Raw genomic sequence first — 15,228 nt, forward strand, 5'->3', positions numbered from 1 at the left:
TTTCTCTATGAAACAACAGTCCTGGCTGTCCTAGAACTCACTCTGTAGACCAGGCTGGCCTTGAATTCAGAGATCCGCCTGCCTCTGCCTCCTGAGTGCTGGGATTAAAGGCATGCACCATCACCACCTGGCTCACACATATATCTATTCTATTGGTTCTGTTGCTCTAGAGAACCTGATTCATACAACCTCCATCAGCTGTCTCCCAGAAAAATAACTTCATCTTCTCTCCTGTGACCCAGGTATTCATAGAACCATACCAGCCCAGCCTCCAATTTGTGTGGGGTGGTGGGTGGGGTGTCTGGAGAGTAAACCCAAGGCCTCACAATGCTGCATGAGTTCTCTACCTTGAGTTACTTCACCATCATCTTCTAACTTAAAACAGCCTCCCTCCCCTACACACACACACACACACACACACACACACACACACACACACACACACACACACACACATTGCCCAGACTGGCTTTGAACTCACTTTGGAGTCTGGACAGGCTTTGAAATTATAATCTTTCTACGTCAGCCTTCCGAGTCACTGGAACTAGAAGTCTGTATTACCAGGCCAAGTCATCCCACCAGACCCAGGATTTGTGTAGCCCCTTTGTAACAGAGGTCTATGGGACCCTGGAGGCTGTGCTGTCCAATCAGCACCTCACATTTTTCCTGGCTGCAAATAAGTCACTGCATCCCCATTTTACAGATGACAAAGAAACAAAGACCAGAGGTGCCAAATGGGTAGAGGTCTCATACAAGGTCATACAGGTAATTTGACAAGGTCAACGCTTGAACTTAGTGCAGATGTTTCTGAACTGAATGTCCCCACAGGGACTGACTGTACTGATAGAGTTGATGTTCTAACTCCTCCATGAGTGCCTAGTTCCTCTTATTCCTCCCTCTCCTCACTCTCTCCCTCTTCCCCCCTCCTTCCTCATTGCCTCATAATTCAGCACAGATGAAACGAGAGGTCCAATGGCCAAGCCTCCTAGCAGACGTCACAGGATTTGTCAGGGTCCTTGTTAAATGTCAGTTCTGCGTGTCAATCATCTGTGCCACGTGAAAAAGGAAGGCAGCTTCACACTGAAACATTGCCGAGCTGGGTTTTGTTGTTGTTGTTGTTTTTCCAAGACAGGGTTTCTCTGTGCAGCTCTGGTTGTCCTAGAACTCACTTGTAGACCAGGCTAGCCTCAAACTCAGCGATCCTCCTGCCTGTGCCTCCCGAGTGCTGAGATTAAAGGAGTGTGTCAGCACTGCCCAACTTCAGTGCAATTTCTACCTGGTATTTCCCTGGCAAATCAGTATGCTATGCTCACATTGCTCATTTACAGTGAGGCCTGCATCCACGATGTCCTCAGGCCCAGGAGGGTAGGATGTAGATAGTAGGAACCATGCACTTGATTGCATAGATTTAGGGTGACCCAGACTCCCTCCAGCAGCCAAGCAGCAATGTCTGCACTGGGCTTCTGGCCTTGGGCTTTCCATCAACTGGCCTTGTTCCCAGAGGACATTGATTCCCTCTGGAATGGTGGGACCTTTTGTGGGACAATCAGATGGTTCTGAAGAGACCACACATGAAGCTCATTTGGGGAGTTCCCCAAGCAACTTGAGAATCTTCGTCCTGTGTCACAACTCTCGGGTGAGTCACGAAGGCCAGAATATCCAGGCACATGTCCTCTTTAATCCTCTCAAAGCGGGGAATCCTTTACCCTCCTCTACCCAAGGAATGCCTTGTGGTCCCTGAGCCCAACTTGGTGACAAGCATCCCCAGCTGGCCAAACCCAGCACAGTGGCTCTGTCTTAACACCATGGCTGGCTCCAAGATTCTGCCCTTGTGGAGGGCTGGATCGTCAGCACTCAGTCCCATGTCCTGTACCTTCCACATCACCACTGGCCAGATCACAGCAGGACAACAGGCTAGACCACACAACCGCTTCACCAGGCACTCGCTTCCCCCCAGGAGCAGCAGCAGCTGTTTCAAAGCTGGTTTATGAACTTGCAGTCATTCTGTGACCAAGCCTGGGGAGCAGAGATGACAGCCGCTCTTGTTTCCTGTAACTGCAATGGGCCTTTCCGAAAGGACGGGCAAAGATAAAAATCCATGAAAGTCACAAAGCCAGTTTATGTGGAAGGAATGACAGCCTATAAAGTCAAACATAAATAAACAACTCCAAACTATTGGGAAGCTAGCTGGCTGGAGCTCTCTAACTCAGGGAACATTGGAGTCATGTTTGGAGGACAGAAGGGGCCTTAGGAAACCCCTCCCTGGTCTTTCAGGAACCTGAGCTAACTTGGAGACCCTCAGCCCATCCAGGCAGATCCTATGATTGCACCAGCCAGACAAAACCTGGGGCCTATAGCAGGTTCTCTGTGAAAAACACCCAGATCTGCAATATCCCTGCAAATATTTCCTATTTTTAATAACATAGTATCAATTTGCAAACAGAGTAATGATCTCTGTTACTTTTCAGGAAATTATGTTTAATATCATTTACTAGAGCTAAGGAAGAACAATTTAATTGAAAGAGCCGCTCTGAACCATATTTAACCTCACATGTACTAAATGGAGTGTCTCGGAGATAAGTTATGGTTTTTAATTTAACGTAAACTAGTCTGTGCATAAGCACTATGTTGTTGCCACACTAATAATGACTGGTTTGGGCTTAGGAAGTTCGAGGGTTTTTTGTTGTTTTGGGGGTCTTGTTTTTTTTTTTTCTGATTGACTCTTTTCTCTGATGAGGAAGAAAACGTTCCTTGTGAAGTTTAAACATGATCTGGGGGTTTTTCACACAGACTCTCAGCGAGGAGTTTACAGCCTGGCAGACGCATAGCCTCAAGACGTCAGTGCCCCTAACGTGAGCTACTTCATGCTAGGTAAAAGCCCCAGTTTCTGAGAAGTGCCCATATTTCACTGGCAGGGCTGATGCCTCGCCAGGCTGGCTCCTTCACCCCTGATTAATGAATGCCAACCACTGTAGTGGCACTTTCAATGAACTTTAGTGCTCGCCAAGATTAATAGCTGGATGAGAAACATTGGAACTTTATTATTCATATAATTCACTTGAAGGGATAATCCTAGGAAAATGTAGTGTGTGGCTGAAGTTAGTCATTTGACAGTAATCGATGGGAATCCAGCCGGAGGGAACAGGTGCAGCATCTCACAGCCTGGCTACCTACGATGAGGGCTCAGGTAAACCGGGATCGGCCTGTTAGAACAGCTGCTTGCTCACCCATTGGTGGTCCAGAAGAGTTTGCTTCCAGGCCCTCCTTTCCCCACGCCTGACTCTGCAGGTCCTCAGATGGCTAGCCTGTTGCTACCCTGTTTGACTTCCTTCATCTTTTCTTTGGCTTATGTTCTGGTCAACAGAGCATCGGTGTTGTGTCTCCCCCCACCTCCCATCTCCCTTTGAGATTCTGTCTTTTCCCCAGGCAGTACTCTCCAGGGAAAAGCATCAACAAGATGACTGCATGCCTCTGGCCAAGTGTTTAGCTCAGAAACAAACACATAGGAACTGGAGAGATGGTTCAGCTTTCAAAAGCACCTGCTGCTCCTCCAGAGGACCTAAGTAAAGTTCCCAGCACCCATATCAGACAGCTCACAACCAGCTGTAACTCCAGCTCCCAATGGTCCAATACCCTTTTCTGGCCTCAGCAGGCAACGGCACACATGTGTGCATGTACACATAGACACACAGACATACTCATAAAGAAAAATAAAAAAGTAAGTAATGGACACATGACCTAATCAGGGCCAATGAGAGATGGCAAGACAGCCAATAGACAGGGAGGTTGGAAGCTCAGGAACCACCATGCCAACACAGGAGGATAAGGGTGAGGCCATTTAGGTCTTTGGTGTAGTCGTACATGACGCTAGGCGTAATTCTGAACACTGAACACTTTTCAATATGTGAGTCATGGCTGACCCTTGAAGCCATTTTGAATGAGGTGTTTTCCTTAGGAATCCTTAGTAAAATGATGAAAAGACAAGGAATCTTAGCTAGAGGCATCACGACTGGGGTCTCTCCCCCGCCTTCAAGACTCCTGAAATGGTCTGGTAATGTGTGTCTTTAAGCTAGAAGCCATCTAGGGCCAGTGAAATGGCTTAGTGGGTAAATGCTGCCAAACCTGACAATTGGAGTTCTGTCCCCAGGTCCCATATGGTGAAAGGAGAGAGCTGACTCCTGCAAGTTGTCCTCTGACCTCCACACATGGATCATGGCACACATGTGACTCTTGCCCCAATAGATATAAAATAAATGTAATTTGAAAAGTTTTAAAAATATGCCGGGTGGTGGTGGTGGCGGCGGCGGCGGCGGCGGCGGCGGCGGCGGCGGCGGCGGCGGCGGCGCACGCCTTTAATCCCAGCACTCGGGAGGCAGAGCCAGGCGGATCTCTGTGAGTTCGAGGCCAGCCTGGGCTACAGAGCGAGATCCAGGAAAGGCGCAAAGCTACACAGAGAAACCCTGTCTCGAAAAACCAAAAAAAAAAAAAAAAAAAAATTTGAGTACTGCAGAGTTATATCAGTAGTTAAGAACACTTGTTCTTGCAAAGAGACCTCAGTTTAGTTCCCGGCACCCACATGGTGGCTCACAATTATCTGTAACTCCAGTTCCAAGGAATCAAACACCCTCTTCTGACTTTGGCACGTACCAGGCACACATGTAGCACACATACATATGTACAGGCAAAAAACTCATACACCTAAAATAAATGAATCTAAATTTTTTTTGACAGAGTTTCTCTGTACACCAGTCAGTCCTGGCTGTCCTGGAACTCACTTTTAAACCATGCTGGTCTTGAACTCACATAGATCCGACTGCCTCTGCTTCCTGGGTTCTGGAATTAAAGAAGTATGCCACATCCTACTAAATTTTTTTTTTTAAAGATTTATTTATTTCATGTGCATTGATGTTTTGCCTGCATGTATGCCTGTGTGAGGGTGTCAGATCCCCTGGAACTAGAGTTACAGACAGTTGTGAACTGCCATGTGGGTGTTGGGAATTGAACCTGGGTCCTCCGGAAGAACAGCCAGTGCTCCTAACCATTGGCTCTCCAGTCCCTGCTAAGAATTTTTTTTAATAATTATTTGGGCCATTTAATAGCCTGCCAATGGACTCATTTTCAACTCAAGTTATTGGGATATCAGTTCCCCTTGCCCACACCTCAGGCTCCCCGACACAACACTGAGCTGTCGGTGCAGACTGTTCCTGGGCTTCTAGGCTCTGTCACTATGGTCTCAGGCAACATAGACCCATCCATCACCTCTTCCATCTTCAGACCTGAATCTGCACACATCACCAAGGACAGAATCAACGGACAGACAGCTGAAGGGTAAGTCACATTGCAGAAGGACATCACCTACGGACTGTTCACACACAAACACTAAAGTGTCTAGAGAGGCACACGTGTGGGCAAGATGTCAACCCTGAAGAGGAAGGCTACAGGCCAGGTTCCTGTCAGCAGTTCCCTCTCGGCAGAGAGGGAGGAGAAAGGTGCTGACCAGGGTCATGAAGGAAGTCTCTGCAGGATCTGCAGTGTTTCATTTCTGAAACAGGCCTAAAAGATAGGGGTGCAGCGCATTTCAGTTGGCAGCACGACTTCCTGACACGCATGAGACCCTGGGTACAGCCTCTAGTGCCACCTGAAGCTAAGCATGCTGATGCATGCCTGTATCCCAGCTCTTGGAAGGTGGTGACAGGAGGATCAGAAGTCGAAGCTTATCATTGGCTACCTTGTAAGTTGACAGCTAGACTACTACATGAGACTCCACTTCTACCCCCACCTCAAAAGAAAGAAAGAAAGAAAGAAAGAAAGAAAGAAAGAAAGAAAGAAAGAAAGAAAGAAAAGAAAGAAAGAAAGAAAGAAAGAAAGAAAGAAAGAAAGAAAGAAAGAAAGAAAGAAAGAAAACAGACCTGACATCATGAAAGTACCAACAGGCATGGATTCTGGTGTGCTGGGCAAAGGTGATGGGTGAATCATGCTCTCGGATACTATGATTCTTCTCAAGCTTTCCTTTTTTTTTTCTATTTTATGTGTATGAATGTTTAGGTATCACATGTATGCCCAGTGCCCCTGAAGAGACCAGAAGAATCCCCTGAACTACAGTTACAGGTGGCTACGAGTTGCTGTTAATTCCACCAGTGGAGAATAAGACCACTACCACAATTTAAAGCCAAACTTGAAGCAAGCTTTAATTAAATACTGGCCAGGTCCATCTCTAGATTTCCAGAAGATGGCCCTGAATCAAGTTTTGCAGCAGCTTAACTATTTTCCATCAGGTCCAATCAGGGGCAAGCATACATCCTGATGTATTTCCTGCCTGTGTACTTCCTGCCCACATGTGATCCATCCAGTGCAGATGGGTCAAACAAACTTGTTTAGGGGAGTGAAAACATGTGGCTTGTTACTTCCCATAAGCAATAGCCTCCAACATTTCAGGAACTATCTGTCCCTGGGCAAAGGGCTTGTAGATCAGAGGCATTTTTGTTTCATGGATCTCTTAGGCATAGTAGTTAGAATGTAACTTTGGCTTTCACACTGCCACATAGGTACTGGGAATCGAACCTAGGTCCTCTGGAAGAGCAGCCAATGCTCTTAACTTCTGAGCCATCTTTCAAGCCTCTGATTTTTTTTAAAATAGGGTCTTATGTAGCTCAGAATAGCCTCAAAATCAACAGATAGTCAAGCATGGTCTTGAATTCCTGATCCTCCTGCCTCTGCCTCCCATGTGTTCGGATTATAGGCACACACCACCATCCAGCTGTGAGTTTTTTATCTAAAATCAAACACAGTCCCCACAACCAGTGCGAAGAGTTACCAGCTGAGATGATAGTTGGACCCTGGGAGTGGAAGGTGCTCCTGAGGAAGATCCTGACCATGGCTTTTACCTTGGTCTTTAGGAATCAACTTGGAACTGGGCGGTGGTGGCACACACCTTTAATCCCAGCACTCGGGAGGCAGAGGCAGGCAGATCTCCGTGAGTTAGAGGCCAGCCTGGTCCACAGAGTGAGTTCCAGGACAGCCAGGGCTATTATACAGAAAAACCTTGTCTCAAAAAAAAATCCTTAATCTTTTATTTCTGGTACCGTTACCACAATTTACAGGACAATGTACCTGAAGCAATGAAAAGAAAACGAAAAAGACAAAGCTACCACAGATAAAAGACCGCAGGAGTGTCCATCTCATCGACATGACATTGCATGAATCAATAGCTGGACGTTTCATCAACCGTGGCTGTGACAGTCCTGAACAAGAAGGGTTTCCTGGTTAAGCCGCAGTAACTTTTCTGACTATGGATCATCGCTCCTTCTGTGGCAGATTTTTACAGTTCCTCTAATCATTTAGGACGACCTGCAGCTTTCCTGACAACTCCTCGCGCTCTCTCCTGCTAAGAACTGGAGCCCTTTTCTGCTGTTTCTGCTACCGTATTCACCACCTCCACCACCAGATCCATAGCCACCCCCGTGGGGACCGCCTGAGTTCTTCCACCCAAACTGACCGCCTTCCTGGGCCCATAATTTGATTGCTGTTGTCCACTATAATTTCCAATGACATTATGGTTCCCACCACCACCGTAGTTACCTCCACCAAAATTTCCTCCTTTATTGTAACCATCATATCCTCCTCCTCCACCACCATGGTTTCCATATCCTGGTCCACCACCACCGGATCCTCCTCCCCTACTGTAACCAGGACCACCACCATAGCTGCCACCATCACCTCCACATCCGTTACATCCACCATCACCACCTCCATAACTACCTCTGCTGCCAACACCTCCGCCACCATAGCCTCCTCTTCCACCAAAGTTTCCACCACGACCAACATTACCTCCACCACCTCCAAAGTTTCCTCTACGACCCTTAAAGTTGCCAGATCCACCTCCACGACCTCTCTGTGACCCAGCAGACTGCATCTCTTGTTTAGAAAGGGCCTTTTCCACTTCACAGTTATGCCCGTTAATAGTGTGGTATTTCTGAACAACAATTTTGTCACCTGGGTCCTGGTCATCAAACGTTACAAAAGCAAATCCTCTCTTTTTTCCACTCTGCCTGTCTTCCATAACTTCCACAGTTTCAGTCTTACCATACTTTTCAAAGTGGTCTCTCAGGTTATATACTTCTGTAATAACATTATTCTTCTTTAATTCATCCAACAACCATTGTCTTCACTGTTAAGCGGGCACCAGGCTTTACTAAATCCTCTCTAGAAGCAGCTCTTTGGTTCCACCACACGCCCATCAACCTTGCGTGGCCGAGTACACATTGCAGCATTCACCTCTTCAACACAAGAGTAGGTCACAAAACCAAAGCCCTGGAACGTTTTGTTTGGGGAATCTCTCATTACCACGCAGTCTGTAAGTGTCCCCCATTTCTCAAAATGTTCTCTTAAGCTATCATCTGTGGTTTCGAAGCTCGGACCACCAATAAACAGCTTCCTTAACAGTTCTGGTTCCTTTGGATCATGGCTCTCCGTTTTGAGACTGGACTCACCTCTTCCAACTCAAGTTCAATATTATTTTTAGTTTTTTTAATTAAAAAAAAAACCCCTAAACTTAAAGAGCTGCAAAAGTCTAAGAAAAGGGCTGGAGAGATGGCTCAGAGGTTAAGAGCACTGACTGCTCTTCCCCAGGTCCTGAGTTCAATTCCCAGCAACCACATGGTGGCTCACAACCATCTGTAATGAGATCTGGTGCCCTCTTCTGGCCTGTAGGCATACATGCAGGCAGAACACTGTATACATAATGAATAAATAAATCTTTTAAAAAAAAGTAAGAAAAATATGACTACCTGTGACCCCTCTCTACAGCTGGTACCCACTCGGGACAGTTAATCCGGCCTCTTGTACAGCAGCTACAAAAGACAATACTCTTCCGGGCCTCAATATAAACTTTTAAATGAATTTGGGAGTCAGGGAAAGGCTGATGGTCAGTCTTGATTGTCAACTTGACTAGACGTAGATACCATGGAAACACACCGCTGCGTGTGTCTATGAGGGTTTTTTCTAGATTAGGTTAACTGAGGCGGCCCCAGCCTGTGGTTGGGGTCCTAGACTGTGTAAAATGGAGAAAGTGAGCTGAGCACAGACATTCCTCTTTCTGCTTCCTGACTGCAGACCCAGGTGACCATCTACCTCACGCCTGCCGCCGTGACTCCGCCGCCATGATGGACTGCACCCTCCAACTGGGAGCCAAAATGAGCCCACTTCCCTGGAGTCGCTTTTTGGTACCTAACACCAGGCACGCCGTTTGATGGCTGGTTTCTCTGTTGGGACCAAATGAACAACAGCAAACCCTCATGTTCACCACAGGCAGGTGCGTGTGCGAAACGCTTTCAGAACACCAACTCCTTCAGCCTCCCACAACCCAGTAAAGCAGGTGGCTGTTAAAATCCCCACTTTCCGGAGGAGGAAACTGAGGCCCAGGGAAATAAGAGTCTGCCTGGGGTCACGCAGCTGGCATGGACATCTGGGTTTCAAAACGGGAACATCCTTCTCTCCCCTGCTATCTTGCTTCTCAAGGGGGCTGCCATCTGCCGAAAACAAACCAGCGTGTGTGGCCGGGATGTGTGCGCTGGGTGTTCTCAGACGTAGCTCTCTCCACCCACGCAGTAAAGACTCTCACTCAGCCATCCCATCGTACAGGTGGGGTTCAGAGAGGGCCATCACACGGCGGAAAAGGCCGGTGTGGCTGATTTCCGACCCCAGCTTTCCCCTCAGCTGGGGGTCTTTGAGGCCATAAGATTTTTGAGCTGGCTCATTACTGACCCTTGTGATATTTTCCATGCTGAGCCAGGCAGCCAGCAAGCCCTGGATAGCTCTGCACACGTCTCCTTGGCAGAGGTTAGCTCTGAAGGCAGCGTGGGCCTCCGCATGCCAGCCAGTCTCCCGCTGGCGAGTTCACCCGAGCACAACTCTGCGCATCCAACCAATGAATAATAAATTTAATAATTAAAGAATAATTAATTACACCTGAAACTTCTCACTTGGGGGTACAATTAGCCTCTGGCTCCTTTAGAATGAGTTGCCAGTGACTAATGGTGCCCTCAAGGAAGCATTTTGTAAGTACAGTTAATTGTGTGCAAAATTGAACCCACAAATACTTGGGAGCATAAAAATTATTCCCACAAAAACAGTTTGTTCAAAATCCAGCCCTCAGTTTTTTAAAAGAGCCCTGTGGCTGGTTCCATAGATCCAGGAAGATGTTGGAGGCCTGCGTGGGGGGCCGTCCTCCCCTGCACCAGGGTCACCTGAGGGCAGAGGCTCCAGGAGGCAGAAACCCAGGCAGTCACACAGCAGAGCAGCGCGTTGTGCAGAATCCATAAGGAATTAATGAGAAGTTATGGGAAAGATCCGAGCAGGATAAAGCAAGATTTAAGGGCAAACCTCCTTCTTTGTTCTATCAAACTTCTCAGCCAAAGCCAAATCCCTCCGAAGGCAGGAGACTGGTGAGCGGCTTCTTGTTCTCTCCTGCGCCTGAAATACCCTTGTCTGTGCATGAGTTTAAGCATCCTGCCACAAACAGAATGGGAGGGACACTTCACCTGCCCTGGACATGCCTCTCTCTTACTCATCAGTGATGCTCCGGGACTCACAGACGCAGTCCTGAGTCCTCAGGTGGTCTCCAAGGAGCAAAAAAAATCTCAGCTCCTCTCACCATGTGGTACGTAGCACCTCTCGCTCAATATCCCACCATGTCCACTCCCAGCCTTATGTCTCCACCACCTGCTGTTTCCTCTGCCCAACATGCCCTTCCAGAGAGTCACAATGTACACATGTATACACTGAACTCACAGACACAGATAGATGCATATGTACAGACAGGTTTAAGGCAGTGCACATTTATCCGAATGCATATTCATACATACACATGAACACACATGCTCATAATCATAATACACATTCACAATGCTACATGTATATACTAAACACACAAACAAATAAATGTATATGAACAAATATATGTTTGATGCATATGTTTGAGACAATGCACATATACATACATGCATGCTCATACAGTGTACTCATATACGTACATGCCAAACTCCCATAGACACACATACTCATAATGCACACATAGATACTGAACACAGAACATATATAAATAGATATGTATAAGCCAGTGCACACTTATGCACCTGCATGATCATACACACTTATAAACACACGAACACATATCCTCATAATCACACATGCAAACACCCACATACATACATTCACAATGCACATATTATAAATATAACATACATACACACCCTTATACACATATTAAAGATACATAAATATGTATTTAGACATCCATTCTTACACACACACACACACTTATACACATATGTACAGATACATAAATATGTACTAGCCATCCACACTGACATTTGTACACATATAAAAACAACAGGGTCACTGGGCAGTGGTGGCGCACGTCTTTAATCCCAGCACTCAGGAGGCAGAACCAGGTGGATCTCTGTGAGTTCGAGGCCAGCCTGGGCTACAGAGTGAGTTCCAGGAAAGGCGCAAAGCTACACAGAGAAACCCTGTCTCGAAAAAACAAAAAACAAACAAACAAAAAACCAGGGCCACTTGAGTACAGAAGTCACACATGTGACAAATGTGTGTATATATGTTTTCTTTTCTCAGATGGTACACCAATGTTTCCAAGGCTGCAAGCTTTTCCTAGCCACCCATAGATAAGTTCTCTCTCTCTCTCTCTCTCCTCTGGGCACTCTCAGACCCTACCTTCCTTCTTCTTTGACTCACTGTCAGCCCTGTGACTGACCGACTCCCCTCCTGTTTAGAAGGTCTTCATGACAGGATCTGTGACCATCCATCCCTTTCTACCCAGTGGCATGACAGTGCCCCCCCCCCCCCCCCCACGGCAAATGTTCCTTATGTGTTTAGGGGCATAAATGACAAGAGAATAAGGAAGGATCTCAGGTCTGTGTGCCTGTGAGGAATCCACGTGGACTTACTCTAGACCATTGGCCCAGGAAACACGGAGGTGGGATTCACCTTCCGGAACTGCCCTCTTGAAGGCACCAAGCAAAGGAGACCCTAGTTCATTCCCTCGTTCAGGGAGAGGTCTGCTCACAGTTCTCGGAAGACGGAAGTCGCTGCCCTCAGTTCTGAGACTGAGGGGGTTTCTCCAGGAACACCATCCTGTGCTGTGTGCCAAGGGTCTGCCAGGGCAACAGACAGCCCCAGAGAGGGAACAAAACAGGAAACACATGGGATGAAGCTGAGGAGGTGAGCCTTCCAGGCAGAAGACAAAAGGGACAGGGCTGGGGGTCTGAAGAGATGGCTCAATGGTTAAGAGCACAGGATACTTTTCCAGAGGCCCCGGGTTCAATTCCTAGCACCTACCTGAGAGCTCATAACCATCTATAATTCCAGTTCCAGGGGATCCAATGCCTTCTTTTGACCTCTGAGGGCACCAGGTATGCATGTAACACACAGACGTATATACAGGTAAAATACTCATACACATAAAAATAAAAAAAAATCATTTCCTTAAGGATGGAGCTGGAGGAAGCAAGCGATGGCAAGATGTAGGTAGGAAGGTGGTTATTTTGTGTGTGGCCTCTACTGCACGTGAGAGAGGTTTTGTCACAGCCTGGAAGAACTGAACTGGGGAGCCACCTCAGTCTCCAAAGGAGAGGAACACAGACCAGATGTTTTTCAACTCCAGCAGAGAAACTTGGATTATGTCTGCTAGGGACCAGTAGGTACTTGACATAGTGCTATTGTGTGCTCTTGTTACACACTATGGAACCCTATCAACCCTTCCACATGTCACTCTGATGCCATGGCCTGGAAGAAGCCCATTTCCCACCAGGAGCAAGCATCATACCACCAGGAGGCATCTTAGAGTCTTTGGTTATTCAATGGCTGCCCTGTCCTCACCTCAGGCACAGATTTCTTCGCTACCTATCCCAGGGCCAATCAACATTTGGTGCCAGCAAAGGGTAGGAGAAAAGTGGTCGGCCCAGGATGGCACTTGCTCTGCCTGTGGCCTCATGCCCAAAGAAGTGATAGACGAAGGCCATTTCACACACCCAGACGCTTGGTCCTGGTTTTCGTCATGCTGCTGCTGGAAGGCAGACATCCTTGGGGCCACAAACATGTGTCCTGGGTCTCTGGTTAGAAGTCTGCATTCCTTTATTTGTTTTCTTCTTGGCAGTTTCTTAGAGTGTCCCCCCACTGTCTTCTGGTGTGGATGTGGGGTCCTGAGTATCTAGAAGCCCCTGGAAAGTCACAGCAGGGCAAAGCATCAGCTCTGTCTCATCAGAACTTGGAGAAATTTTAATGAGTCCCAAGGAGGGGCTCAATTTCAAAATAAAACCAGCCACTTAAGAAAGCCTGATACTTGGCCTGGGGAGAGTTCTGTCCATTAAATTTTGCCTTGAAAAGCAGAAGGAATTGAGTTTAATCTCCAGAGCCTATGTGTGGGAGTTTGAATGTAATTGGCCCCCATAAGCTCATAGGGAGGGGCACTATTAGGAGGTGTGGTCTTGTTGGAGGAAGTGTGTCACTGTGGAGGTGGGCACTGAGGTCTCAGATCTACTCAAGCCACAGCCAGTGAGAGAGTTCACTTCCTGCTGCCTGTGGATCAAGATGTAGGGCTCTCAGCTCCTTCTCCCACACCCTGTCTGCCTGCACGCTGCCATGTCCCACCACGATGATAATGGACTGAACCTCTGAAATTGTAAGCCAGCCCATTAAATGTTTTCCTTTATAAAAGTTGCCATAGTCACGAGGTCTCTTCACGGCAATAGAAACCCTAAGATATTATGTTTAAAAAAAAAAAAAAGCCAGGCATGGTGGCAAACACTAGTAATCCCAGCATCCGGGAGGGACAGAAAGGATGTAAGAGCTGGAGGATGCTATGAATGGATGTCTTCTGGACGAGGCATGGCCGTTGCATCCTGAACTCACAGCAGCTAGCTACAGTGACCTAAACAAGACCTGTGCAAAACCAAGCCAGCCAGAATTCCAGCGTGGATACGGGAGGGCCTCAAATGGCTCCCTCCTAACTGAGCACCAGACTTGGGTCTTCTGCAAGAGCAGGAAATGCTGTTAACCACTGTGCGGTCTCCAGCCCTCTTCTCTGCTCTTCATACCACACGTCTGTTCTGCCGTCCCTTCCACCGCTGAAGATTTCCCACAGCCCTCGTGAACGGCGCAAATGAGGCTTCACGGGCACAGGTGAATGTCATTTGTCTGCGCCATGTTCCTGGCCCGGGTGACTTGGTACAGATTGGTGCATTTTCCTGTCTGACCCTCCACATCTCAATTCTGAGTCTGTGTTGAAAGTCCTCCCTAATTAGGAGGCTCCCTGCTCCCTGCTGGACTGACCTTTTGGGCCATGTTTATAATTAGAGTGTTGGACTGGCATTCTATTAACTGTAAAAATGGTGATTCTTAGATTGAGTTAATTGCTGTATCTATGTGCAATGGTCCCCGAAGATACTATACGTTACAGTAAATAAACCTCTGGTCCGAATCTTGTGACGTGCTCACAGGCTTGATAAATGCTCTGTCATACTGATGGAAGCCCCAATCATCTAGGCCCCTCCCAAGCACCCTCTGGGCAAGCTTTTCAGAAGTAAGTCTACTCCTGGGAAAAGTAGCCTCCTGGTTCTCAATGTTGTTTGTTTTTATTATTTTAAATTATACATAGGTGTGTGTGTGTGTGTGTGTTCTCACATATGTGGATATGTGCATATGACTACAGGTACCAGGGTGGCCAGAGGCCATGGATACCTTAGAGCCTCAGCTGCAGACCGTTGTGAGCAGCCTGACATGAGTGCCGGGAACCGAGCTTGGGTTCTCCGGAAGGGCAGCACATGGTATTAACCACTGAACCATCTATCCAGGCTGTTCTTTTGATTTTTCAAGAAAATAAGCCAGCCAGGCAGATACAGTGATGCACACCTTTAACCCCACAATTTGAGAGGCAGAAATAGGTAGCTATCCCAGTTCAAGCCAGCTTTGTCTATACAGTGAGTTCCAGGCCAGCAAGGGGGCTACACAATGAGGACCTGTTTACAAAATAAAAGGCAGGGGAGAAAAGCAACCATCAGACTTCCCAGCCAAGACGCTTGTCACTCCTTTGCAGACACATGTCAACAAACCAAGTAAGATGTTGCAAATGATTTTCACTGGTTGTGACTGAGACGGCTACACACTGGTAGTGGAGTGGCTCTTACCATCCAACCCATTGGGAAGTATTTGTTA

At 47.3% G+C, this 15,228-nt stretch overlaps 1 pseudogene; it reads right to left on the bottom strand.

The window, feature by feature from the left end:
• Positions 1-7,337: 7,337 nt before the first annotated feature.
• LOC128123827 (heterogeneous nuclear ribonucleoprotein A3-like) lies at positions 7,338-9,160 on the bottom strand (annotated as a pseudogene).
• Between the last annotated feature and the right edge of the window lie 6,068 nt (positions 9,161-15,228).

The sequence above is a fragment of the Peromyscus californicus genome, unplaced genomic scaffold (genome assembly GCF_007827085.1).
Source record: "Peromyscus californicus insignis strain IS unplaced genomic scaffold, ASM782708v3 Scaffold_4__1_contigs__length_199733344, whole genome shotgun sequence".
Lineage (NCBI taxonomy): Eukaryota > Metazoa > Chordata > Mammalia > Rodentia > Cricetidae > Peromyscus > Peromyscus californicus.